The 25,017-nt window shown below is 45.7% G+C and overlaps 1 long non-coding RNA gene across 1 annotated transcript; it reads left to right on the forward strand.

The window, feature by feature from the left end:
- Positions 1–21,977: 21,977 nt before the first annotated feature.
- Positions 21,978–24,588, forward strand: LOC110350539 (uncharacterized). Its single transcript, XR_002397154.2, has 3 exons — positions 21,978–22,463; positions 22,878–23,094; positions 24,429–24,588. It is a non-coding gene; the product is annotated as an uncharacterized LOC110350539 (long non-coding RNA).
- The last annotated feature ends 429 nt before the right edge of the window (positions 24,589–25,017 follow it).

Raw genomic sequence — 25,017 nt, forward strand, 5'->3', positions numbered from 1 at the left:
GTGGTTCTCACTGTCCTGAGGCTTCGAGGTCTGAGATCAGGCACCGGCAAGGCTGGTTTTCTGGTAAGGGGTGCGTCTTTCTGAGGGATGGGAGCTGCATCCTCCTGCAGTGGGAGGCAGAGGGCAGCACGGCCAAGTGCGGGTAACGCTTCTGGTAGCACTGCGATCCCATTCGTGGGGCACTCGCTCTCTTGGACTCACCTCCTTTGGGGCCCCACTTCTGAAAACCATCACACTGGCTATTAGGGTGCAAAACCTGGATTTGGAGGGTACTCAGAGCAATATTCATATATTACATGCATACACTCAGTGCCTGCATTGAATACATTCATTTGGGCCTCATAATGTGAATGTATATGTTTATAAGAATGAATCTATATATCGATGCACGTGTATTACTTAGAATAATGTACCTAGCTGATGTTTTACATACAATCAGTGAATATTATTTATCATCACTGTAAGTAGGCTATTTCTTATTTTCCAGCATTTCTAAGTCACTGCTGAACTTTACTAACACACACAACGCTGCCTTTATTTGGCATAGAGAGCACCTGACTTCCAGGCTCTGGAAGAGTCAGTTTCAGGCACACGCTTCCAAGCTCATCTCTGCCTGGTGGAAGTACAGAGGAATGTTCACTGTGCAGGATGAGGTCAGTCCTTCGCCCTGTACTCCCAGTCATCCTGGATCCCAGGGCTGCTCGGGGCCGCTCGGTCAGGAGCTGGGAACTGGTGTTGGGCCATGGAGAAGCCTCACAGGACCAGGGTGGATGGAATCAGCAGAGCTCCTAGACAGGAAGTGGTTAGGAGGGAGGCACCACCCATGGATGTCTGGGATCTAATCTGGAGCTGCTACACCCTAGTTAGGTCACAAACCCCACTCATCTTATTTATAACAGAAGAATGGCAATAGCACGGACACAGAGGGTCATGTTGAGATAAAGTAGTACCTGTAAAAGTTGTAGTAAAATGCCCAGCACACAGTAACTTCTTGATGCATGCTAATTTCTTTTTTTTTGGTTCTGGGGATTGAACTCAGGACCTTGCGCTTTCGAGGCAGGCACTGGAACCACTGAACTAAATCCCCAGCCAATGCATGCTAATTTCTATTCCAAGTTACTGTTAACTTTTTCACAAATCACCTCTATATGAAGACCCTTGTTTGAATTTTTCTCCAATTTTAGGACCAGACTAGACTAAAAGGATCTCCTGAGAATTCATCTCTGTATGTAGGTCATATAAATCTGGAAATTGTGTTTCTCTTTTTGCTTTGGACACTAGGAAGCTCAGAATCCAAATTGAATTTTTCTCTAGTAAATAAAAAATGTGATGTTTATTTCTGTTTAACAATAAAAATAAGCCAGGCATGGTAGCACACCATGCAATCTCAGCACTAGGGAGCCTGAGGCAGGAGGATATCCCCAAGTTTGAGGCCAGCCTGGACTACATAGTGAGTTTAGGGGCACACTGAACTACAAAGTGAGACCCTGTCACACACACACAAAAACCCCCAAAATACCTGCCATTGATTGGATGCTTGTCGAAGTAAATGGGAAAAACATTTTTCTTAACTTTTTTATTAGAATGAGACAAATGTTATTATTCATATAAATAGGAAGAAATGAAGGGAACTTGGCTTCAGTCTGTCCTCCTTATTTTCCTCTTTACTTAAAAGCTCTTATTATTCTCATTTCACTGTTATTCTCATTTCAGAATAAACTACTTCAAATTTCTTTCAGAACCAGGTAATCATAAGAAAAGTTAAAGTATATGTTTATAGTTATGTAATTTGAATTCTTTGGTTGCCTACAAAATTCTGATCAAAATTATGTATTGATCTCTCCTTTTGGTATTAGCTGTTTAGCCATTAATATAGAATGAAATATTTTGAATGGACAAATGAATTTGGAAAGCATATATATATATTTATTTATTTTGAAATCTTTTTTATTAGTATATGTTTGCCATAGATAATGATTATATTCATCATGGGGAGTTGGTACATATACTTACTACATCTTAATCAGCTTAGTTCTTTTTTATTTTTATTCATCATTCATCACCTGCATACATCATTTGTAAGTATGTCATTTGCTTCCCAGAAAACTCGGGAATGGAAATGAAACACAAATTATTTTGAGTCTAGGAAACCCGATGGCTTGGAACGTGTATGCTACAACCCGCACAGTGTAGGGTCTGAAGCCAGGAAGAGCGCTGGGAGATGAAGAAATGAAGAAACCACGACTATTCCTGAAGTTTGGGACCAGGAGGAACCATAGCTTGTCGGGAGCTAACGGATGCCTAGAGCTCCATGTTCTTTATTTCTAGTGGAAGCAAACAGGAAGAGACAGCGGGGCAAACAGTGCTACGCGGCCTGCGTGGCCTAGGCGGAGCTTAGCGAGACTGTTCCGTGATCAGGGCATGCAGTGATCAGGAAGGGAACGGGAAGGATACAATGTAACTGTCTCCGGGCTGTGTGGTCCAGGGTCGACAATCTTTTGACTATCTATGGAGGAGAAAGGGAGTAGGGAGGAGGTGAAGGGCCGCACTCAGGCTCTCCCGCGGCAGGTGTAGACAAGTCATTGTTCATCGTGGTCCTCAGAAACCCTGTGGCTGTCTGGGGGTCTTGTACCCCCTCCTGAAATGCAGGTGATTCTTTGGGGAGAAACTGTTCCGTGGACTTCAGACCGGAAAGGCTGTGCTTACCCTGAGCTTTGCAGTGAGCTTTTCTCAGCTCTTGAGAGTATGCTCCTCCTTGCATCCAAAACATGTCAGTTTTGCTGCAATAAACACAAATTATCCCTAACAGGCCTGCGACAGAGCTCTGGTTTGGAATGCCGGCTACCCATTTCTCGCCAAAGGACTGTGAGGTGGATGTTGGTGAAAAGTGTGGATTACCACTCCTGACTGCTACTGCTTTGCCCCTGGACAGTTTTGCTTGGCTGCCCACGGACGCATCCAGACCTTGGCTATCCTGTCAGTCCTGCACGAATGCCACTTTGTTTCCTGCCGCCGAGGATTCTGCCACCATCCTCCCAGGTGTCCCTTCCTATTTTATTTTTACATGTCTGTGGTACGTAATGATTACCTTCCTTGTGGGGAGTTGGTGTGTGTGCACAACACATGCACTTCCTTTTTACATCCCCTGCCCCTCTCTTCTTGTTTGCAGGGCTTTGTCTTCCTACTTCCTCTTTTCTGTCTTTTATTTGTGCTTTAATTTTGGGTTTCAACATTTAGGCTTTATGTCTGGTGTATTTCTCTTAGCATTATGGTCTCAAGGTGCATTCATTTTCCTACAAATGACTCAAGTTTATCCACTACTCAAGTAGTGCTCCCTTGGTTGTGAATACCACATTTTCTTTATCCATTCATGTGTGATGGTCACACGGGCCATTTCTGAGATTGAGCTATCATGAGCTGCTCTGCTATAGACATGAGTGTGCCCGAGGCACCGTGATATGATGTCGCTGGCTCTTTGGGAAGCTGTCTTGATACCGAACCCAGGAGTCATCCTCGGTGTCTCCTTCTCGGCCTCCTTGAGAAAACACTCCTTTTGAATGTGTTGCTGTCCAGTGAATTCTACCCTCTGTGGTCTCCACCGCTGCTGCCCAAGCCCAAGCTCACACCCCCGATTTCTGCGGTGACCGGCACACCCTCCGACCTCATGCCTGCTTCCGCCCAGCTGCGGTCTCCACTGCAGGGGCGACGGTGACCTGTGGAGTATGCAAGACCCCCCCGGTGCCGGGTCCTCGGGTCCCTGCCGTCCCGGACAAAGTGAAACTCCCCAGCGTGGCTCTTCATGTGTATCTCGCTTCTGTGTGGTCCTCTCCCCAGGTCTCCCTCGCTCGCCTGCCCTCCTCTCTAGGCTTTCTGTCGATGGATGCCCTGGTGCGGCAGCGCTTTCCTAGCTGAGCTTTCGGCACAACTCCGTCCCTCTGCCGAGCTCCCTGAGCCCCTCTAGCTGGCTGCTTCTCCCCAGGGCCCTTCTCCAGCCTGAGCCCGGAATGACTGGCTTCTCTTTGGTCCTCAGCGCATCAACACGATCACCTGCCCACGCCTCCCTCTGTGCTCAGCCATGCGCTTCTCCTGGCTCTGTGCACAGCTGTAGGCCCCAGACTTCAGTTTCAGCAGTTCGCCCTCCGGCGCTGTCTACGCTTCCTTTCCGTATCCGGTTCAGTCAAAAGAAAGCAGTGTACTGAAAATAGCACCTGGCAGAACCAAACCCACTTTTACTGAGCTCTGAGTTTATGTCGTGTTCAGCTTTTTTGCATTTAGGAGTCAAAGGCATGGAAATTAACTCGGGGTCCTGTCCACACCTTGTGGAAACCGTCCGTTGACTCCACTGCAGAGCGGAGCACCGAGTCGTTTCTCCTGGAATTGAATGCAAATGCGTGTGGTTTCTGCTGCGAAATATGAACCCTTATCCAAGGTTTGAGGGAGGCCTTTTTCTGTCTGTTGAGATGGCATAGTCATGGTTGTTATTAATGATACTGCTAGCAATTCCTTGTAGCTTTTTATGATTAACAAATGTCAAATACTACTGGTTAGATCGTCCTAAATACTCAATACATGTTGGTGAAAGGGCTCCTGAAAAGGTGATCTATCACCATTTCCCACTTGGGGACTTTCATAAAGGACACTGAGGGTGAGACGGGCTGTAAAAGCCCATGGTGGATCATCTCCTTTGCTGGGAAGCAAAGTGGACTTGCTGACCCAGACCCGAGGCCTCTGACCTCCACGTGGCCCTGACCAAGGGAGGCCCCCAGCAAGGCAGGGGACAACGGGAACCACTGTCCAGTGAGACAGCACGAGAGGGCAGCAGAGCACCACGTCCTCTAGCTTCTTGGAGAGAAAAGGGTGAAAGTTGGCCAAGAGTCTGCAGGTTATTTTTCCCAATTTCCAATCAGAGAAATCGTCTGCACTCTCAGGGCGGCTCTGTCCACTTGAAATGAAATCTTGGGCTAGGAGGAGCTGGGCAGAGTGACACACCTGCAGCCGCAGCACTTGGGAGGCTGAGGCAGGAAAATCACTTCAGCCCGTGAGTTTAGTGTCAGGCTGGGCAGCACATCGAGACCTGTCTCCAAACAGTAACGAGAAGGGTGCAGAAGAGACGTGCCCCATTCATAGTTACCTATTGTCCTATTACCCCCTGACCTCAGGTATAATAAAATAGGGAATGTGAAAAAGTGTCATAAAAAATATAAACATAATCTATGCAACACACATTTTTGCCTGGCTTTGATTTATGTTATTCCATCTACATCAATAATAGTTGATTATGTAAACCCTTCCCTAAGCTGAAACCTCTTGTGCCAACATTAGGCGTCTTTAGGAAAATTATAGTGCAGACACATGCATGTTCTAAGACCATTAGAAGCAAGCTGACAAAAAATTTTAAAAATGCGTAATATTTTTTCCCATTTTCTATATTCAATCCCTGGTGATCAGCAGTGTAAATGATAAACTATTGCTGAACCCTCTTCAGCTAAACAGAATCTCAATGTTTGAAATGCTTTATAAATAAAATGCTCAGTGGTGTATGATCCATAAAAATCTATGCGTCATCAATGAGTGCTGCATTCTGCATTCTGAGTCAAGCTGAGTAAAAACTGCATTTAGCGTACATTTGTGCTGTGGAGCCAACTGGAGCAAAAGGGCACGGGTCCTTCATCCTCTGGAAATATGGAACTGTTCTCTAAGACGGTTGTTGCAACCGTAGTTTGAAAATCTGCCCTGGAGAATACCTTGGCAACAAAATTAGAATTGAGTCTCGACTTGGCTTCAGCTATCCTATTGTCTTATCAGCCTGAATGTGAATTTCTCAAAGAAGACTGTCCGACGCCTCACACTTAGCAGCTTCTGCTACTTGCTTTTATTGTTGTTGGACCTGGGGATTGAACCTAGAGCCCCCGCGCTGAGCCACATTCTCAACCCTTTAATTTTTTTCTTTTTTTTTTGGAGACGGGGTCTTGCTAAGTCGCTAAATTGCCCAGGCCTGAACTTTCAGTCTTCTTGCCTCAGCCTTCCACAGTGCTGGGGTCAGTAGGAGATTCCGACTTGAGTGTACCTTCTGCAAGGAAAGAGAAAACCGTTTCCGAAGTGTGATTGTTAAACCTCTTTTATACTCACTTGGAGTGGTCAGTGGAAAGAATGCACGCGTCTGAACGCCATGCTTAGGAAATCACGCCTGCGACCCCTCAGAATCCGTATTGCAGTAAATACTTCCTCTCCCCACAGCTTCCAGCCCAAGGGACACAGCGGAGTGGCAGAAACCAAGCGTGTTCACAGCTGTCACTGCATGGAACACAAAGGCTCTAGGCTGTCGGGTTAATACTGTTTTAGAAATACTCCGGGCTGCTGAGCCAATTTGGGAGGCGAATTGTCAGTGAGGAGAGCAAGGTGAGCATCCCCGGCGGGCGATGGGGAGACAGGAGGCCGGGTCTGTCCTGGTGGCTGCAGTGTGGGGAGGCCGCTGGCCTCACTGGACACAGAGTCCCGCCGTGTGAGAGGCGCTGCCAGGCCCAGCCTCTGCTCCCTGCTCTGGGGGTGAAAGGAGCAGCAAGCGAGGCCCTCATGGAGCGGAGACACTCAGGGCTACAGAAAGGGCTCGGCCCAGTTGGCTAACCAGTCGGGACTGCTCATGTAAACGCCGGACAGGACAGAGAAAGGCTGGCTCCTGAGGGAGGACAGGGCACAGAGACCTGGGAAAGCTTTTCTGGCTTTGTGAAGTTTGCATCAAAGTGACAGACTCCTACGTAAGGTTTTTCAAGTTTGTAAACTACACTCAGTCCGAACCTGAGATGTGTGCCTCAGTGCAGGTTGCTAGCAAGAGGAAGCTGATGATAAACAGTCTCAGCTGGGCTGAGAGGGGTCCGCCGAGCAGGGCGTAGGTGCAGGGGCACCTAGGATGGCTCGCAGGAGGGTGAGCAGCGGGCGAGGCACTGCTGGGTTTGGGGGCAGTGAACAAAGACTCCACACCCAGCCACGCTCCCTTAGCGTTTCTCAGTTAAAGCAAAAGATGTGATTCTAAGCCAAACCAAGCCAGACCAAACCCTCATCTGTTATAGGCAGACAGACCCTCTCAGCAGGAGACACACCATGCGGGAGTCCAGAAATACATCTCTCTTCGTTCCGCCAAAGCATCAATGAAGGTTACGCTCTTTTCCAGAGTGGGCGCCTTGTTTCTGTTGATATTATTTATTGGCCCATCTTTGAGCCCACTGTGTCCACATTCATCTTAGGGAGTAGGCACAGGTACTTAGCAATTCTTTTCACCACCCCCCTTCCTCCCTTGATCCCTTCCCATCTGCAGCAGACCTACCTCTTTGTTTCCTACTGTGTCCTTCATTTCATTTTTAAAATTAGCTGGATCTTGGAAACAGCCTGTGTATCCGTCAGCAGACAGCTGGATTTTAAACAATGAGGTGTTTGCACATAATGGAGTACTACTCTGCCTTAAAGAAGGTTAAACTGGAATCATTTCTAGGAAAATGGATGCATCTCCAGAGCATAAGGTTAAGTGAAATAAACCAGACACAAGAGCTTAAACATCACATAGTTTCTCTGATTCCTCTTATATGAGAAGTATAAATAACTTAAAGAGCAAAATGAAAGGTAGAGAATAGGAAGTAGGAGGTAGATCTTTTCCAAATGGGAAGAGGACAGAGAGGTGGCAGGTGAAGAAGGGTTAAGAAGGGTCACTACGGTACCCACTCCCGGGAGGGTCAGAAATGTGCATTCTTTCTCAGTGAGGAAGGTTTTGAAAGAACGACCCCAGCTCCTGGTGGCTCCTGGCCCCAGGGGAAGGTGACAGGCTGGGCAATGACACCCAGTCCCCTCCTGGCCTGTTGGATTCTTTAGCTACAGTAAGTTCTGCCTTATCCTTTTTTTTTTTTTTATCTTTTGGTAAAATTCTATGGTTTTTAATATAAGGATCTCACATTTTAAAATAATTGTTATTCATGATCGGCTTAGTTTTTAGGATGAATGTTTTCTGCACTGTATTTTCTAAGTGCCCATTTGTGGTGAACAGTAAAATATTAATGCTTTACAATCGCTTTTGTGTTTGGCCACTTTATTATGTGCTGTTATTTTTGTTATTAATTCCCATTTGACTTGTTCTGGTTTCTAAGAACAACATCGCATTAGATTGATATGACAATTATTTGTCCATCACTATAGAAATAGTTCTTTTATCCTGATTTTGTATTTTATTCCAGTGGTTATAATTATAAAAATAAATATTCTTAACAAAGAAAAATGGATGCATCCATACACGGTGGGAGAGAATGCTGTTTTGTATCAGGTCCACCTCCCATTTTGAGATGTTTTGTATGTTTGTTTTATGTTTTTTTTCCTTGAAGACTTACTTTAAAATTTTTATTCACTTACTTTTAGATCATTTTTGTAGCAACTATGTCATGATCTAGTAGTCTTTTTTTTTTTTTCCTGGTACTGAGGATCAAACTCCGGTCCTTGCGCTTGTGCAGCAGGTGGCGAAACCACTGAGCTAAATCTCCAGCCCATGATCTAGTAGTCTTAATGCTTAATATACCTTTCCAATAGTGAAGGAATTTTCTTCACTTCTTAATCTGAAATATATGTAGATTACACATTTCCTGGGCTTCTCTAACTGGGAGTATATTGTTTGCTTCTTCGACTGTAAGTAATAACTTGGTAGCTTGGGTGGATGTAGAATTATGATACAATCTTCCCCAAGAACTTTGTGGATTTTGCTCCATTTTCTTCGCTACGGAGTGTGGCAGAGAACAAGTCTAAACACACCTAGACACCTTGTCCTCCATGCTTGAAATCCATACTTTTCACCCTCTCTAAGTGTTAGAAAACTTTTTCACTAACTTTGCCTTATCTTAGGTTGCTGTCTTTGATTTGAAGAAATGGATTTTTACTCGGGACGAAAAAGTTTTCTCCTATTTTGTTTTATAATTACGTAAGTTTAATGTATTCGGAACCTCTTCTCCAGAGAGAATAATGCAGAGTTTAATATTTGATGTCCTCTCATTCTGACTCTCATGATTTTACTTCTTGTCCTTTCTCTACATCCTTGGAGCTCTTCTCAACCTGATTCTCAATACTGACTGGATTTGGTGCATTACTAAATAGTTTACCATCTCCCCTTGTCCCTTCTTTTCATTCATAGTTCTCTTTGTCTCAGTTTAAAACCCCATTTCTTCTCTTACCACCTGAGCATCCTTGATTATGATATTAGCTCTTCTGTTCTCCATTTTTCTTATCGATGAAACAAGGATAAGAGTTGTTTGTGTAGAATGAAATGGAGCTTGCAGGTAAGTATCTACGGAAATGTGCATCCGTAGAATAAGTATCCACAGAAATGTGTCAATGAATTTTAGCTATAATTATTGTTATCATCACCTCTGCCTTTCAGAAATATTTTCCTTTAAGCTGTTGCAATGTCATTTCTCTCTCTCTCTATGTGTATGTGTTTATGGAAATCATATTTCATTATATTTTGGGGGAGTACAACTAAAATGTACTAGTGTTGTAAATATTTCCCCAAATCATCGCCTTAGGTCCAGTGAACCCTTCTTTATGTTGCAGAATATATTCACAAGCCTCAGATTGTTGCTGTTGTTAATTTTTCTACTTGTACCACATTGTCCAAGGAGCAATCTCTGGAAGTAGATGGGATGAGTTAGTCCTCTTTGGTCACCCTAAATATCTACTCAGGAGCTTTCAGAATCTTTCCCTCAATTTCAAATCTAAAGATTTAAAAATTTAACATTTTCCTCTATCTTCCATGTTGGTTCATGTGCATATATGTAGTGAAATTTCAGGAGGAATAAAATCACTTAAAAATCACTCTCAAAGCTTTTCACCCTCTCTAAGTGTTAGAAAACTTTTTCACTAACTTTGCCTTATCCCAGGTTGGTGTCTTTGATTTGAAGAAATGGATTGAAGAACTAGGATTACACACCTGTAACCCTAGTGCTCTGGGAGGCTGAGGCAGGAGGATTGAAAGTTCAAGCCCAGCCTGGGCAGTTTGAAGACTTAGCAAGACCTTCGCTTCCAATGAAAAGCAAACAGAGATGGGAGTTATAGCTCAGGGGAAAGGTCCTGGTCTTTTCAGACTATCCCACTCTACTGAAGGGAATGCATTCTTAGATAATTTCAACCAGTATTCGATTCAATCCGTTCCACTCACCCCTTGATAAAAATGGTGTGCGGAGGGCAGCGCTCTGTGGATGACTCTGCCCACCATGCTGCTCAGCTTGCTCCCTGCCTACGACCCCTCGCTTTCCAGATACCCTGGCGGGCCCTGCATGCTGCCCTGTGTGGGTTGTGGCCCCCAGTGGCCCACAGACAGAAGTGCTGGTGGTGATCTGGGTGCAGAGGCGGACCTGGCTCCTATGCCTTGAGGGGGCTTCTGGCTCCCATGGGTGAAGGCTCACAGGCGGATGTGTAGGCTCCGCTCTCTTCCTGCATGGCTCTGCTGTTCTGTCCTCAAACCGCATTCACACTCTAACCGTAACGGGACCTTCCTGGGGTGTGGCGAAGGGCAGCTGACCTTCCTTGTACTGTTCACACTTTCCATGAGCTCTTGTGTTCTTTTGAGTATTTCAGCTAGAACACAGAAGTTGAACGGCACTAAGTCTCATCAGTGATAAAGTAAAAGACGTCCTAAGCATTGAGTCACGGTGCCGGAGAAGTCTGAGGAGCCCATTTCGTCACAGTTTCCTGATGTGTCTGAGGCCCTGGAGCCCAGAGCCTGGTTCTCCTCGTCTTTCCCCATTCTAGGCCCCTGGTCATTCAAAGAATTTTTAAGCTACGTTGAGATGTTTGGATTCTCATGCAGAGCTTCTTAAGAATTTCTGAAAGGGCAAGATGCTTTTCCAGGTGACACGGAGACCTAGAAGGAGGCCTTGGCCCCTGCACTGGTGGCCTCGGTGGGACGCATCTGGGGACATTCGTGTGCGCCTCTTCCTGTCCCTTCTTCCCTGTTTCTGGCCGATACAAGAGAGCGAATACTTAGGTTGTCCAAGACCTGCATCTCCAGTTCTGAACACCCTGGAGCCGCCTGCTTCCAGTGGGCTGTGCCTGGGATGCTCAGGTCTCAGGATGGCCCTGCTGGCCCAGGCCTGCATGCCCCTTGGGGGGTCCCGGAGAGGGACACGGCTTTGTAACCCCAAAGGTGGGGTGACAGCATCCAATCTTCTCTTCATAGACCTCACGGGTTGAACCCTACATCTTGTCATGATAGTCTGGAATAATTGCGCACCCCATGCTGCTCTGCTCCATGTTCGGAAAGTCAAATTGTGATGTTTGTATGTGCCAGGACCTCACCGTTAACATTGTTTTCTTTAAAGCACTCAATCAGGTTCCAGGTGCCTCTTAGGGAGACACTGAGAGGGCTTCACATGAAGGTGCTCTGACTTGTGAACCCTAACGAAAGTGAGGCTCCTACCTTTCAAATTGCTTAAACAATGCTTTATTAATAGCAACTGTATAGCTTGCAGATTGCCTTTCTTCGTTAATAAGTAAATACATGCTGCTTTTATTATCTTGTCTGTTCCTTGATTGTTTTAGTTGATAAGTGACAAATTGAAAGAATATTTATTTGTTAGAGAACCAACTCTTGTCACTTATGCTATTTACTCTGAAGAACTTATTCCTTCTCTAGGTGGGTTTATATTAGCAAAGATGTAATTTTCAGGAAATTCCAAAGGACACTTATTACTTTAAAGAAAATTAAATTATTAGGAAGTGAATTACTAGATATTCTTCTAATAAAATACTAGATTTCTGTCTTTTAGGAAGGCATCATAAAATCGTTACTATGTTATTTATAAGGGGGGTAAACCGAAACCTTTTGAAATAGTTGGGATCACATCTTCATATGCAGCAGAGAGAGTCGGAGGAACAGAAGGAAGAGAAAAATCAGGGAGGTGAGAACTTTCCGGGTGCCTGGTGCTGTTCCGAAGGGTGCTGCAGATGTGCCCTTGGCACCACCCTGCAGCGTGGCTCAGCCCCGGTGCTCCATACCCACTGCTCCGCTGCGTCACCTCAGCTCTTGGGGACCCTGATGAGAGATGACTCAGGGCCCGCCACTGGGGGCTTCTCGCCCTTAGCAAGCTTCACTTGACAGCGTCTGGTGTCCCCAAAGTTTGCAGACCAGACAGCCAAGTGCAGTAGCTTACACCTGTGATTTCAGCTGCTCAGGAGGCTGAGGCAGGAGGTTTGAAAGTTTGAGACCAGTCTGGGAAACCTAGAAAGACTAAAACATTTTTTAAAAGGGCTGGAGATACAGCTCTTGCTGCCTGAGTTCAGTCCCTGATGCTGGGGGAAAAAAAGGCCAGCTTCCTGTCCTGAAAAGGCTTTTCAATACAACTGCAGATATGCACACATCACAGATGATCGCAGCCAGCGGATGGATCTCACAAGCACTTGCAGCCTTTCGTCAGATGGACGGAGCTGAATGTGCTTCCTGCGAGCTGGCCAAAGCGCGTCCACGTCAGAGGGAGAGCAAGGCTGCCTTTCCAGGAACGAGCCTGTCACCACTCAAAGCTCTGAAGGGAACTGAGAGATTCCAAAGGCAGATATGGCCCTCACTGTGCTCCCTGGGAATTCTCCGGACCTTGGCAAGTCTGCATGTCAGGCCCTAGGAAGCAGGTTCCCACACAGCCTTCACTGTGGCGGGCTGGCAGTTTCCTTAACTGTCCGAGATCTTTTCAGGGAGTCATAGACCTTCCAGGAAGTCCGAATGATGGCAGAGTCTAACATAGTTATCCTTCAGAAATTCATTTTATTGTTGCCATTTTATTTTTCCCCTGAAATGAAATTAGAAATAATCATTTAGTAGAAATCTAGATTCTCAAAATGCTTTTAGAAAGAATACAGAGAATGCTGTGTATGTTTTTAGTAAGAGACATCTGACTAACCACCCCACATGTTTTTTTCCATGACCTACTGGTTAAACTATGCAGTAAGAAAATAGGGCAGGCTGCCAGTTTTCAAATGGAACACACCACAATGACTCATTTTGTGTCATTTAATGTAAAATAAAAACATTTAGCATGTGGAAGTTAGTCATCAAAGGAATCACATTGGGTTTTTAAAAAATGAATTTGACTTTGCCAAACAAGCCAGATGCTGTTAGAATGGCTTCTTTCACACAGACCGCCCAACAAAATATATTTGGGGGTCCAGGCTGGGTCAGGCTGACCCCCGACTTGCTTTGATTGTCTTGCCTCAACCCCCTGAATGCTAGGATTACAGATATGCACCTCCACACCCACCTACAAGACCCCAACAAAATTAAAACAGGGTTTATGTCATTTGCTATAAAAATCTGAACCCTATTCTCATTTCTCTGGTTTTTATTATTTCAATGGGTTCAACTTGGAGAGCTCTCCCAGGTTGGTTTCCAATCTGGGCTTTACAAAAAGCGTGGACAGAAGCTCAGTGTAGCAGTGCCTGCTCTGGAAACCTGAGGGATGTTAGTGCCCTGCTGACAGGCTGGGCACAGCAAGTATGATGAAAGCGCTCCAGTGGAAGCCCAGGGCTTCTCAGCAGCTGCAGGGTTTTCATTATCCCTGGCTTTTAATTATTTTCTGCAAATACATTAAGTTCTTTTTCAAAATATTTTTATTTTAATAGAGTTAAAGCAGCAGCAGAGAGGTCAGGGCGAATTATGCCAGAGCCTGAGGGCGGCAGAGCTCTGAACCCACAGGCATTGTGGTTCACCACCTGTGAAACTGCTGTCTCTGGGACATCTACATGATTAACTCTTCTCAGAGCCATCACAGCTGGGTGTGGTGACGCACACCTATAGTCCCAGCACCTGGGCGGCTGAGGAAGTAGGGTCACCACAAGTTTGAGGCTAGCCTGGGCTGTGTAGTGAGTTTAAGGCTAGCCTGAACTCACAGTCTCGAAAGACAAAACAAAACAACCCCAAACACACAAACACACACACAGACACACACACATCATTTTGTGGACTTTGTCTCACCAAGATGGCTAGTTGTATGTATTTCTATGCCTGTTAGGACGCCGTGGTTCTTTATATCTTGTAACTCCACGAAGTTTTGTTTAAAAGTTATTACCTTACACATTTTAGAGAAAGTGGTATTTGATGCCTTAAATCTGGTTTTGGAGAGGCAGTTGAACAAGACAAAATATTGCCAGTAAAATAATTATCTTGGAACACTTTCTTCCAGGAGGGAAAATGGAAACTGCTAGTTGTTACTGAAATGTAAGATTTCAGGGTCAAGTAAATTATATATAACATTCATACCTGTAGGGCTTGTTTATGTATCTATGTCTCTAGGTAGCACATTTGATAATACAGTAGACTCTTTGAACACTGAATCCTAAGTTTGACCCCAAGAGACATTTTCTGGCTCAGTCACCCAGTTTTCCAAACCTCCTCATTAAGCTCCTACATTTGCCAAATAGAGCAAAAATGGCTGTCAGCTACCAAAAGCTGCATGAATCTGTCTTTCCTCTAATTTCTTGTCAGTTTTGCTTGGAGTAGCACAATCTGCCCCTTTACAGGACACAGGTAGCTGTCATTTGTGAGAATGAAGCTAGATCACTCCTGAAGTACAACCAGGAGTCAGAAGTCATAGATGATGTCCTCACAAAAAGTAGAGAAAGCAATATATATATATAGATATATATATATATATATATATATATATATACACACACACACACACACACACATACATATACATACATACATATCTATCTCTATCTATATCTGTATATATATTACACATGCAGTATTTCAAAATCATGTGGAGTTATTTTAAAAAGAGCCTAGGGGAGATCCTTAGCAGTCTTAGGCATCAGTCCTGCAGAACAAGAATTTACCTGTTACTTTCTTCCAGAAAAGAAGAGACAATCATTTTTTTAAGAAGTAGCAGTGGCAAACATAGTTGGGCTTGGTTCCTAGTGAGAATCATCCCAAGAGCTGCTCTTCCTTTTTCTCCTCTGAGCCTCAGTTCTTTCTGAACATAAATTGCAACCAGGGGTGTGCTGAGAGGCTCAGCTGGGCTGACTCCCAGGCCCCCCACTTTCAGGTGACACAGGAAGGCAATGTGTCATTTCTAGGAAGGGGGCTCTGGTAATCTCTGCAGAAGGCACATTATTTATTCTTACATTGTGAATCAGTAGAGCTGCATGAATAAACTCCTAATGCTCCGACACTACAAAAAGCAAAGCTCATAGAGGTGAAATTTCCCGTGTTCCAGCAGCAACTGTTTGCCTTTTGCAGACATTTGTTGCACAGCGTTAGAGATGGGAAAGCATTTGTGCCACATGGGAGACAAGGCTGCATGTCATTGCATGCCACTCCTGTGTTTTTTTTTTTTGTCACAAGCAAATGGAAACAATAAAGGCAAAAGAACTTGCTCACATTTGGAGAGGGAGCCAACTGGGCCTTTCCATAGAATGACTTGAGCACCATCCCTGTAAAGACAACCTTTTTTGCAAAATTCCTTGAAAACAAAGGCATTTCTCTAAGTGCAAAAATACGTATCATTTCACTGCCAGGGACAAGTGGATTTGCTATGAAAATGGTATAATTTCACCCTACATCAAATGTGCAAATTCTTGTGAAGTCTTCCCCATTGCATGTGAATGGGCCTGAAGTGAAAATTGGTAGTATCACACAGTGCCGTGCCAACCATCAGGAGGCAGAAGGCAAAAGTCTTCAGTGAACTTTCCCATTGCTAGTAAATGGGATTTTAGTTGTAATATAACAGTCATCAACACATCACATCTTACCAGCAAGCCAGCCGCACTGACTTTGTAGACAGCAGCTGGCCTGGGGCACCTTGGCAATTTGCGGCCACTTGTAACTTAGACCAAGCTCAGCCCTGCTCTTTGCTGATTTGTTGCTTTCCTTGGTGGCTGGCTGGAAGGAGAATAGAGGAATAGAGCGGAGTTAGGGCTGTAGGATAAGGCTATTGCAGCTCTGTGCAACCCTCCTGAGCTTTTAATAAATCCAGTCATTTCCTTCGGGGGCACATTTATCAAATTTGAATCAGCCTCACATATATAAGTCAGATTTCAATATTTTTCTATCAGTTGAAAACCATTCATGATTAAATACTAAAGCAACTACCCTCAAGTTCATCGCTTTCTCCAGAAATTTATTTCCTACTGGTTCACAAACAGCCTTAAGGTGATCCAGATGTTAATCAGCAGCGTGCATGCTTGTGATTGTCCTCAGGAGAGCTGGCATTTTCTGCCTACCAATAGCTTTTGTGGCCTGATGAAGTGTGGAGGTGAAGCTGCCTGTTTCTAATCAAGTTACGTAAAAGCTATCTGTCTGAACGATTGACAAACACTTGGAGACCGACTGGCAGGATTTATAAATAGGCATTTTATCTGGGTACTTATGCCAGCTTTGCAGAACAGGACATGATGATACAAAATGCAAATGTAGCTTTTTGTGAGCATAACCCTGAATGTCCATTGTTTTCCTGATTGTTCCCATAACTGAAGTATTGTTTTGTGAATCAAGAAGACAAAGGGGAAAACCATCCAACAACACAAAATAATTTGTTCTGTTTTGCCAGAGAATCACTTAGAAACTTTGACCAGCAGCTGTAGCATGTTTGTGTGGTCACCTCAACAACAGCCCAGGTGGGCTGTGGAGTGGCATGGAGAGATCTACGATTCTCCAACCCAGATCTGGGGGGACAGCATTTGGAAAGGGGAATCCAAACACACAAGTCTGTGCTACTGTGGATTATCACTAACTCAGGAGCCCAAGTGCTCAGGTAAGTGGAGTTTGGACCCAACAGTGATTCCCAGTTTTCCTTAACCCAATGGCTCCAGTTGCTCCTGGCTCTGAGCCCATTTTGCCCCTTCTAAGGCTGAGGAAACAGAAATAAAGAGCAGAAGTTTTATTCTCAACACAATAAACTAAAATCTGCATAAATGATGTGGTTTGGGCCTGCACAGCCATAAACAACTGCAAGGCCAGATCAACAGAGTTTTCTGCGGCCAGAGCTGGTGGCAGTAAACGGACATAACAGAGACCACGAATGCTCGGCAAGGCTGTCACCAGATATACCGCTTTCTAATTCTGCAGATCATCACTGTGAAGCTACTCCTAATAGTGTGTCCTGCCCACGGCACCATGTGTGCAAATAGAAACATGAGCAGAAAGAAGTGCTCCGGCCACAGGGCCAAGAGCTCAGAGGAGAGAAGAGGAAAACCATATTAGAGGGCAGCTAAAATGTCGAATCTGTGTCAGGTCGGCACTGCTCATCGTCTGCAGAACATTGCAGCTGGAAGGACTTTGGAGGGTGCTGCCAGTATTGGGGAGACAGAGAGCGCCTCCAAGCTGCTGGTCCTAGAGCAGAAAGTGCCATCTTGAGAACTGAGGTTGGGTCCCAGCCACGTGCAGGAGCTCAGGAAGAGCAGGGCATCACACAGCTGTATGGAGCCAGTGTCCTGAAAGAACCCAGACTGCTGGAGAGACTGGGGGAGAGGAGCCAGCCTCCCGGGAGCCCCGGCTTACTGCTCCCAAAGTATAAGGCTTCCGCATGTCCCTGCTTGCCTTTGTATCACTCTTCCCTCTATCCCTTCTTTTTTTCTCTCTCCCTCCCTGCCTTTTGGCCTTCTCTAAGAACCTTTAAATCCGGTCTTTCATGAAAATAAAAACAAAACTAAACAAAACAAAACAAACCCTTCCTGGAACAATTTGTGCATCAACAAGGGATACTTCCTGATATGATTCTAAGCTTTCCTGTACACAGGAGGCACCCGGAAACTTGAGAAATGCATAGTCCTGGGCCTGAGTGCTTGAGGTGGGGACAGAATCTGCATCTTATCCAATCCATGGGGAGGAGAAGTTGATGGAGGTTGGAGAGGCTCTGACACGAGTTTGGGGCCAGTCAAGGAAAACATCCTAACTATCCATGGGGCACGGGCAGGTGGTAAGTGGCAGTTTCTGGGAATGAAAAGACAAAAAGCATTTTTGCTGTGTGCAAGGGCTCGTGTTCAAGTGTTCTCATGTTTTCTAATCACCAAGTTCTTAGGATTGATGGGACTGTTCCGGAGCCAGGACTCACTCCCCAAGACTGGAAGAAGGCCGAAGAGTGGAAGGCCAAACAAGTGGGTTGGAGGGGTGGCAGTGCCCCATGTTAAGTAAGCTGCCTTCAGCACTGATCAAATCTTGCTATTTTAAAGGTCACAGGAATAATGTCAGTACTGTGGTACACATATCAAGGACCAGAGTCATTTTGGGGGTGGGGAAAATAACCAAGTTCCCAGAGTTTTCTTATAGGTCTTTGTATGTACAAATAGGAAGACCTTGGGAACCGGGACAACGATCCTCCTTTCCACATGGAGTACATGACCAGCTACATGGCCAGCAGTGGCCACACCTCTCCGTCGTGTGTGCCCCACATCTAGTTAATGTGGAAATGGGAGCCATCTGTATCCCTGGCTAAAAGTGTGGAAATCCACAGGATATTAGTTCAGCTCAATAACAAGGACTCTTAGAGAAGATTAGTATTCAAGATAGGTCTTCATCCCATAAGTGGAATCTATACAGCTCGAGACAGGAATTTTTAGAAGACAGGAAATATGAAGAAAACTAATTTTTCAAAGACTTAATTCATGTATAGCCAGGCACCCTTATGCACCCACCCATATTGCTGCATATATCCAGGCATTCACTATTTTAGTGAATGGTGAGCATGCCAAGGTGGATGTAACACGTGTGACCCCAATACTTGTGTAATTCATAATGTGTGTTCATGGGGTGACATACCCAAAGCCTCCTAGAGGAAGGCGCTGTGTGGCCATGACCACCCGAACTCTAGTGCAACTCTAGGTTTTGGTCCCCCTTGGTGTAGGGTGGCAGAGGCACTGACAAGTCAATCAACCGACCTGATCCAGGACAAGGACAGTGTCCAGAGAGAGAGGGTAAGCCCAGAGGGCCAGAAGACCCAGGGAGGAAGTACGGACCTGGCAAGTAGCTTCAGGGATTTGAGTTACCCTCACACAGTGGCTGGGTGAGAGACAGCACAGGAGACAGCTGAAGAGAGGGTGTTGGCTAGACACGGACTCCCAGAGTTCAAGATAAGTTGAACCTCAGGCTGGGAAGGGTATGGGTCCTGCCCTCCACAGTGAGAAACCAGGCTTAGCAAGCGTTGACAGTAAGCCTAGCTGTCTGCTTGGATCCCTGTCCTGTGACCAAATCCAGCAGAGATCAGAGGGCTGATTGCTTTTCCCACCTATCGATGTGAGCAAGGACGTGTCTTTGCCTGGAAGTTTACCATGGCCTGGGGTGGATGGACGGAGGGGCCTTGGTGCAAGCATCCTCAAACCCTAAAATGAGAAAACTGTGACCTGCTAGATTCCAAGACTTCAGATACCAAAAAGAAACCATGCAATGAAAAACACAGGGGAATTTTTAAAAGACTCAATCTATACAAAAATTTTTAGAAATTATTTTTCTCATTTCATCAGTTTTTAAAAAAAATTTCTCCCTTTTTTCCTTTTGGTCTCTTTGTTCTTTTCCTTTAAAATGTTTTTTCTTCCTCCTTATCTTCCTTTTATTTCCTATATTTTGCTTTTGGCTTTCTTTTTTCTTGTTTTCCTTTTGTGCTTTTCTGTCACTGTTTTCTAAGACTATCAATTTCCTTTTACTCCTCAATAGGATCCCTCCTCTCATTTATCTCTGCCCTATCATTTTCCATCGATAAATTTTTCAAATTTTAATTTTCTCATTCTCTGGTTCTCCATCTCTTCTGGCTTTACCATCATAACCATTAAGCTTTATGAATGTTTAGATAGTGAACTCTATGTTACTGATGAATACTGTTTGACTGTTAGTGAAGGTAAAGCAGTTTCATTTAGTAGATAGTTACTGTAAGTCAACATTTGTCTTAGTGTTTGTACTATAATTATATTATCTCTTTTCTATGGTTAAGGGTAGTACATCATTGGTTTTTAGTGTATGTCAATATCCAGTGTTCCTTGGATGCTATTATTGTTGTTGATTTTATTACTATACCTAATGTGACAAAATTGTTGCTAGTAATGTTTTTTCTGATGTCAATATCTGTATTGCCTTTGGGTCATTTTTTTTTTTTTTTGTGGTACTGGTCATGGAACCCAGGGCCTTTCTACTGAGATACATCCCCAGTCCACTTTTTTTTTAATACCAGGGATGGAACAATGACAAAATGTCTAAGAGAATGAATGTTCTAGCTGGGAATCCACACAGCCAAAGAAAAAGGAAGTCAGTAACAAGCAAATAATGTAAAGACAGGAATAAGTTAATATGTTTCAATAATAGCTTGTAATCTGAATGGTCTCACTTCCCCAATCAAAACAACAAAAAGACACAGATTGGCATAATGGATCAAGAGACAAAACCCAACAATGTACCGTATACAAAAAGAAATTCATAGACTAAAAGTCAAAGGATGGAAGATGATAGTCCATGCAACGAGATCCAAAAACAAGCAGAAATAGTTATCCCATTTTCAGACAAAGTTGACTTCAAGTAAAAACTGGTTAGCGGAGGCAAAGAAAGTCACTACATATTGGTAAGGGAACAGGAAGAGATAACAAATACATACTGGTAAGGGAACAGGAAGAGATAACAATTATCACCATATATGCACCAAACAACAGCACACCCAACTTCATCTTGGGTTTCAGCCCTTTCCTCAGACAGCTTTGCGACCTCCCATCCTAGCCTTCTGAGCCCCCTTCCCTGCCTTCCCCTGGCTCTTTCTGCCTTAGTGGTACCACTGGCCACAGTGACCATGCTCTACAGACCTCTGCTGGCCCAGACTTGGATGCGAAGTCTGATGGCTCCTATTCATGAACGTGTGTGGAATGAATGTGAGATAGTGTAACCGAAAAGTTTTTAAAAGGTTGTTTAACCATGCAGTGAAGGCACCTGTCCTCTTTTGAAAGATGATATACTGAATCAAAATTCAGCTTTTTGTAAAGCTTCCTTGTCTCACATGCAGGACTGCATCCATCCATGGAATATTATGTGGCTTTATGACTCAAGCAGTGTGGAGGATATACTTCCTGAAAGGCGGCCAAAGCCACGTCGCTTGTGTTCCCTTCCTCACCGACTGCAACTTTCAGCACGCTGAGGCCCGGGGATGGAGAGGCTCCTCTCCGTCAGCCAGTGGGGAAGCCGTGTCAGCACCCTCACAAGTGCGTGATTTGTGGCCCAGCAGGGACAGGCTGGCTGGGAACCCCTGCCCTGGTGCCGGAGGCTAAGGGAAGATGGATGTGCTGGAGGAGAGACATCTGAATGTTCCTTATTAAATTAGTCCCACAGAGCACCAGAATTCTCATCCCATAAATCACTAGGAAAAGTAAACTCACTCCCAGGTTTGATTGCTGCGAGTTTGGCCTGTGGTGTCACAGATAACCCAAGAACAGCCAGCGTTTGTCTGACATAGTCGTCATGTTCAGCACGTTCAGTCTGCTGCTGCGCTGACGGACTCCAGACAGAGCCTCGCCTCTGGGCTGCTCTGAGGCTGCTCTGTCAGCCCTCGGTGCCTGTCCCGGAGGAGCCTCCACCCGCACAAGAGGAGAGGTAGGGCGAGTTCCCCTGCACCCCATGCTGAAACTACCTTCACCTCGTCTTGGTCTAAGAATCACGACCCAGGAAGAATCTCAATTCTACTGAAGCCACGTTTCTTCTCAATGACAAAGGTTAATTCTGAGGATCTCTTACGTGTCCTTGAATCTTCCTGGTTCTCCCTTTCCCGAGCTGGCCTTTTGGTTACTGCAGACAGCAGAATGGAAGGAACATTGACCTGGCTCCGGGACCGCCCAACTCAGGGCTGACCAGCAGAGGGTGCGCCTGAGCGGTGGCTTTCCCCTCCAGAAAACGGAAGGGACAGACGGGCAATCTCTCCAGTTACACCCAGCTACAGAAGTCTGATTTGGATTCAGTGGTGAAATATGATTAGACGAGAGGAGTCAGGGGAGCCAGAGTTTCACCTGGTTCCTGAAGTCCATCTCAGCAGGGCCTTTCTACAGATGTTCACCAGGATCTGTACCGGGGCTCACCTTTACCCTAGAGGCCCAAACTGAATCTCAACAGAGCCGCAAAAGGAAGTCGTCACAGGGCTGGCTTTGTGATAGCCAAAGAGTAGACGCGGCTCCTCGAAGAGGTAGTCAAAGGCTGGCTTTGAGTGTCATCTTGGGCTCTTGGGCCCATCCGCGGTGTAAGAAGCAGAGATCATGAACACGGAAGGGGAGGGGCACTCGCACTGCAGTGTCCACCCGTGCAGCCCTGTGCCGGATGCCTGCGTCTGTTGCTGTCTGTCTCCTGCAACACTCACAACCGGCCTGTGAAGCGGATTCCTTCTCTGTAACAGGTTCAGCTTTTACGAGCGGAGAAGCTGGGCTTCTGAGGGTGACAGATCTCGCCCAAGTCCACCCACCGCCTAAGTGGCAGAGCTGCTGTCGGTACCCAGGTGTGCCACCCTCGCGGCCCCTCCCTTTCCCATCGCACGGATGGACGCTTTGCGTGTTTTCCGTGCTGGGAAACGTCAGTGTTACCACTCATCCGGCCTCACAGGATTCTGGCAAGGGCTCACTTTACACTTTATTCGCTGCCTCCGAGGCTAAGTTCCTTGATGCCGGGGCTGGGCTGGGAGACTCTCCGCTGCACACTGGAGAGGCCCTCGCCTCTCGTCACTGGAAGGGGCCTGTCTCCCACTCCGGTGTGGCATTTGTTGCCTATTAGTTTGTTAGGGTTGCTTTACACTCCTACACCACAGCACTCAAGAAGGAGCGGTTACCCTGTTGCTCACGCTCTGGAGCCTGGGAAGTCCAGGCCCGAGGTCAGGGCCCTGGCCCTGGTGAGGGTCTTCTTACCCCATCCTCAGGTGGCCAAGGTGGAAGGACAAGAGGGTGCGAGCCCTCCCCCAGCCCCTGTGCGCAGCAGCCTCCTTCATCTCCCATGCCTGCCCCTGCCCCTCAATGGCCAAGGCCTGGACCCTGGAGGACCCTTTCAGACCACAGCCTCTGCCATCACAGAGCACCACAGCACGGTGGGCTCAGACAGCACAAACTACGAGCTCGTTCTGGAGACTGGAAGTCCAGGTATCAGCAAGAGTTCATGCCTCCCTAGGCTTTGAGAAGGCTCTGCCCCTCTCCTCTCCCTCATCCTGATGCTTTGCTGGAGCTATGGCCTGGAGCTTCTGGCTGCCTCTTGGCCCCCGGTTCACATGCTGAAACCAGATCACTAAGGAGACATGAGCAGGAGGTAGGGCTGTAGGGAGGAGACCTTAGGGAGGTTGGTGACCTTAGAAAAGAGGTGTCAGGCGGCAGCCTTACCCTTCCCACTGCAGGGGGACACAGCGGGGCACTGTTCACCAAGCAGGCCCTCACCAGACACCAGACCTCGACTAGGAATTCCCCGGCCTATAGAACCGCTGTGTTTCTGCTGTTTCCAGACCACTCAGTCTAAGCTAAGCTTTCACAGTGGCCTGAACAGACTAAGACAGCTGGCAGTATCTGCCATTCCCGTGCTTGTACAAACATCACCCTGATTTCTGCCTCGGTCTGTATGTTGCATTCTCCCTGTGAGCCTAGTCCAGATTTTCCCATTTTTATCAGGATATTGTTATATTGACTAGGGGCTCACCCTACTCTGGTGTGATCCCCTCCCAACTAATACATCTGGAATGCTCCTATTGCCAAACAAGATCACATTCTGAAATGTTGGGGACTCAGGCCTTAGCATGTGAATTTGAGGACAGACAGCATTCCACCTCTAAGCATCAGTAACTGAAGCTCCCCACTTCACCCTCACAAGTACTTTGGGCACGAGCACCCTGCCATTAAAGATCACAGCTTCTTGATGGCTTGACTCCCTCCTTTTTATGTCTTTCTTCTTTCTTACTAACACTGAAGTCTGATATTAATGGAAAAACCATTAAAAAAGACTATTATCCTATGAGGTAAAGCGAATGCACTCAACTGTAAAAGGAAGACTTATCGATCAATTTCAGTTAAACCCTGCTTGTCTGACACTTTCCTGCTAAGAAATGTGTTTTTATTGCCTGGCCAGATAGTTCAGATTTCTGGTCAGTCTTAGTAAAGACCCCTTTTATAATGTTGATAAAATTTTATCACAGAGCTATGAAAACAAGATTAGATTTCATAACTCACATCAGGCCTTGAAGGGGATGCCTCTATAAATTTTACAAAGCTTATCAAGCTTTAATGCACCAGTACCTGTAATTTTTAAAAACAGAAACTTCTACTGAACTTCAGGTATACATAGATGTGCACAGAAATAAATGTATGCATGTGTGTCTGTGTTTACATGTGTGTCTACATAGACACAAAATTCTCTCTCCTCTTTCCCTCTCCCCTCCTCCCTCTGCCTCTCCCTTTCCCCTCCCTGTCTCTCTCCCCCACTCTCCTCACAGGAAAGAACACTTTCTTCACCACCTGCAAACAGAAGACTGACAGGCCCATTTTTTAGGTTGCTGACCGTCCCCAGTCAGACTAAGTAGGTGACCGTGGAATGGCCCTCCCTGCTTTTCAGAGGCAAGAAACACTTCTCAAAGTTGCACAAATGAAATAAATGTCATGGTATGGACTAGCACCATACAATCTTAGTGCGTATCTCTGGGGGGTTGTACATTTTGGGTTCAAATACCAAGTATGAAGAATCATACAAAAGGGTATGACATTACTTACAAATGAATTGATGTTGAGGACATTGGCAGACCCAACAGGCTGTTTGGGTCACCTTCCTCCAAGGGCCATTCAAGACTCAGCTCACAAAATTACCTACCCCCCAAACGTTGTTCTTAAGGCCAGTTCATGGGGTTCACAGAATCCCCTGAAAAATACCAGTGAGCTTTCAAGAGAATGAGGGCTCGGTATAAAAGAAAATGTATCTCACTTCCAGGATCTTAAGGATGTGGGGGACAGAGGATCTGTCCCTCTTGGACAGGTGATTTCAGAGCACGCACGAAGGCAGAGTCTAACTTTCACTGCCCTGATGTTATT

This window comes from Heterocephalus glaber, unplaced genomic scaffold (genome assembly GCF_053883595.1).
Source record: "Heterocephalus glaber isolate CG9 unplaced genomic scaffold, H.glaber_assembly_v1.0 deba00001428, whole genome shotgun sequence".
Classification (NCBI taxonomy): Eukaryota; Metazoa; Chordata; class Mammalia; order Rodentia; family Bathyergidae; genus Heterocephalus; species Heterocephalus glaber.